Genomic DNA, 4,402 nt, shown 5'->3' on the forward strand with positions numbered 1-4,402 from the left:
AGCACACAAGACTTTCAAAGTAGAACAGACATTCACAAAGATACAGACTAGACACTGAGACATAGAGACATGACTGACTGGGGAGACAGGGAGAACATGGAGACAAGAGTGACTAGACGTGGAAAGTGGGACACAGGAAAAGTACAGAGTAGACATGGGAACAGACAAAAAACAGAGGCTAACATAAATACTAAGGAACGAAGGACTCTAATTACTAAGAACATAAGAAATAAAGATAACCAAAACCAGGAATAACAGTAGTCATGGAATATTAAATCAGAATCTGAAACCCAAATACTGGCTCGCAGACCCAGTACAGTGACAGCAAGACACAGAATAGATTTGTTTGAGCCACGAAATACAGAAAATGGGCATTAGATGAGTCTAATCTGAGAATCCTAATTTGAGACCTTCGGTTCCACCCGCCGTGCATTTGTCCGTTGCAGAAAAAGTGAACTGATGGTCTCTACATGCATGGTTCCCACAGTGAAGATTGTGAGAGGAGGTGTGATGGTGTGGGGGTGCTTTGCTGATGACACTGTTGGGGATTTATTCAAAATTGTAGGCAAACTAAACCAGCATGGCTACCACAGTATCCTGCAGCTCACGCCACCCCATCGATCACTAATTTTGAAGCAGCTGGATAATGTAGTGGTAAAACTACACATCTTTGGATTGGGAATCATAAGTTCGATTCCTATCCAGTAAGGGTCCTGGCTAGACCCACCCATGCTAAAAACCTAGCCCTAGAATGGTGTGGCCAGATCTGCATCCTGTCTGCAGCTCAGACACAAAACATTTCAGTGCATGTTGTACTCTGTATGATTGTGCATGTGAGGACTAAAGCTTGATTCTTCTTCATCTGGTTTGTGTTTATTTGGACCATCACTTATTTTCCAACAGCACAATGACCCCAAACACACCTCCAGGTTGTGTCAGGGCTATCTGACCAAGAAGGAGAGGGATGGAGCGCTGCACCAGATAGCCTGGCCTCCACAGTCACCTGACCTAAACTGGAGATGGTTTTGGATGAGATGGAGCGCAGAGTGAAGGCAAAAGGACCAACAAGTGCTCAGCATCTCTGGGAACTCCCTCAAGACTGTTGGAAACCATTTCAGGAGATGACCTCATGAAGCTCATGGAGAGAATGCCAAGAGTGTGCAAAGCAGGAATCAAAGGAAAGGGGTATTCGGCAGAATCTGAAATATAAAACATATTTTGAGTTATATTACACTTTTTTTGTTTATTTACCTTGCAAAATGTAAAGAAATTAGGGGTCACTCAAGACATTTGTACCTGTCTACAATACCTGACAACTATTTGGCATTTTCGCTCCATTGCAGTCTTTTTATTGAGCTTGTTTGTTCACTTGTTTTACCACTGATCTAACAAGAGGATAACAAGAAGGAAAAAAATGTTACATGCAAGGATTCAATCTGATCAACTAGAGCAAAAGATCCAATCCATTTTCCTGTCTTTGATACTGTCTTTACATACTGAGTTGCAGTTCTTTACTCCACCTCACAAAAGCATTGGATTGCATGAGTCGAATCCTGCTGAGCTTCACAGCAAAAACAATCTTGTAGCACCTCCAAGTGGTCATATCAGCCCATATCAGTTTGTGTACAAAAGAGTGAGGTGTGGGGAAACCAATTTAAATTGTTTTACCTATGCTCAGTATGTGCAGACATTTCATAAAAGGTCAGGGATCCACAGGCTGCTCTATGTTTACAGCACTTCTGTTTAACATTTCGAAGTTTCAACCTGTCAGTGTCCAAGTAACAAAACCTTTATTTTTGTCTGCTTCTGCAAATTCAGTAATTCACATTTAACATAACTGGCAAATCTGAAAAAGTAAAAAGGTACTTAATTATACTATTAATACTTAACTTTCAGTGCTGAAAGTTAGTTTTGTAACTTTTTTCTACAGCAGTCTTTCACACACGTATGTACAGTCAGGCAAACTCAGTCCAGACTTTTCTTTTACAGATTTATGTTTAATGTGATGTTGATAGATTTTACTTCTTTTTTCTTTGCTTTTCCGGCTCCATCAGTAAACAAACAGGATCTTAATGTTCAATTAAAGTGTAATTTGGGTTCACAGACTTCCCTACTCAGTAAAAAAAATTAAAATAAAGATTAAAAAAATGTACATTAAAGTCAATGTCATTTCTTAATTAAGGGAGAATGTTTTTTGAAGAAATCTTTTTTTTGTCAGTTAATTTTTGTTAATTTTTGTTAATTTTGTTTAATAAGTTTATTATTTACTTCTTTTTCTTTTTTTAACTTTAAGCAGGTTCTGTAGCCGTTTAATGCTCACTATGACTTTTCTAATGATTGGTACTGAGCAGGTAGTATCCAGTGTATTTAGAATATATTAAAGGGGGAGCTTCCCCCTTGGATTATTAATTAGATAAAAGCCAGGACAGAATTTGGGCAAAGTTTTAAATAAATAGAAAATACTTTGTTATCTTACTTTAGGTTTTTTGTTTAACTATAACAACAAAAGCAGAGCAGTAGGTAGAATAACTGTTCAGATAATGCAATACAAATATAAAAAAAATGTTCTCCCTTTCACTAAGCTATTTGTTTTGGCTTTAAAAAAAATACTTCAAACAAAACACCAAATAGTGAAGAACAGAGGTTTTGTTTAGAGGATTTTGTTCAGGAACAGTATCATGTTCACATTTTTCCTTTTTATTGCACGTCAGCTATGACTTAGTAACTGTCCTGCTTCTGAGAAAAAAAATGTCTCAGTCAGTCAGTCAGTGTTGCTCAGAGAGGGAAGTGTTGCTGCGTTGTTTTTTCACCAAAGTAGTGCATCGTGATCCTGAGGAATTAGTTTCTCTTCTCAGAAGCTGTACGATTCAGTTAGGAAATAGAATTTATTCTGACGTGTCACTTCTCATTCTGGTCGGGAGCCCGCAGTGCCTCTGACTGGAAATCACTGCAGGCAGGGGTGAGGACAACAGCATAAATTATCGGTACTTCACTCTCTCCGATTAAGGACATTGCAATAAAGCACTACCTTACCAAGGCTCACAACATCATTAGGGTTAGATTTCTAACACTGCCACCCTTTGCTTTGTTGACAGCGATGCAAACCTTTGGCCACACAGTTCCAGTAGCAGACACATCTCTACATCAGCTGTTCAGACAAGACTGTGTGAATCAGGCCTTTATGGTCAAATAGCTGCTAAGAAACCACGACTAAGGAAAAGCAACAAGCAGAAGAGATTTGTTTCGGCCAAGAAACAAACACAAGAAATGGAGATTAGACCAGTGGAAATCTGTGCTTTGGTCTGATGAGTCCAAATCTCAGATGTTTGGTTCCACAAAGGTGAACTGATGGTCTCTACATGCATGGTTCCCACTGTGAAGCACGGAGGAGATGGTGTGTGTGTGTGGGGGGGGGGGGTTGCTGGTGAGACTGTTGGGGATTTATTCCAAACTGAAGGCACAATGAAACCAGCATGGCTACCGCAGCATCCTTCAGCGACATGCCATCTCATGATTGATTTTCCAACAATGACCCCAAACACACCTCCAGGTTGTGTCAGGGCTTTCTGACCAAGAAGGAGAGGGATGGAGTGCTGCACCAGATGGCCTGGCCTCCACAGTCACCTGACGTAAACCCAGTGGAGATGGTTTGGGATGAGATGGAGCGCGCAGAGTGAAGGCAAAAGGACCAACAAGTGCTCATCATCTCTGGGAACTCCTTCAAGACTGTTGGAAACCATTTCAGGTGATGATTATTTCACACTACAATCTATTAGTATTTTATTATTTAATTTACTTTAGTAGTTGCTGATCTTACAGTCTTGGAGCAACTATGACCACATATCATCCTCTGGCAGTCAAGGTTACAAAGAAGTCTAAAATTTTACTTTTTGAGTTAGCTACAGTAACAAATGAGCCATTGTACTTATATGAACTAAAGTGAAAGACAAAATATCACTTTCACCACTCTTATCGTCTTGGATGTCATCTGCTGTACTCTAAGGCCTCTGCCAGTGACTTCTGCCTCTGGGTCAGGTGTCGGGGTCTGTGGGGGTTTCTCTCCTCCTCTCTCTCTGTTTTTGCAACTTGATGTTTTTGTGTTTGTACTAGTGGTGTGATGGTGTCCCAGGGTTTTATTTGTGGTGCCAGCCAACAGAAAAAATAAAATGCTCAGACTTTTTCCCCTTCTAGCTTCCCAAGCCTTATCATGGTGATCTGTTTGTATCATTTTCTTTCAGTATTGCCTCTCATGTGCTGGATGAAGATGAGGAAAGGCTGGATGTCCTGGGTATGTTGAACTTGGTTGTTAGTACAGGCCCTAGGTGGTGTTAATGTTTGCTCTAATAAATGAAACTCCTCTCTACAATGAACAATAAAGTTGTATACACTGAAAAACAGAGCA

Source organism: Astatotilapia calliptera, chromosome 20 (assembly GCF_900246225.1).
Source record: "Astatotilapia calliptera chromosome 20, fAstCal1.2, whole genome shotgun sequence".
NCBI classification, from domain to species: Eukaryota; Metazoa; Chordata; class Actinopteri; order Cichliformes; family Cichlidae; genus Astatotilapia; species Astatotilapia calliptera.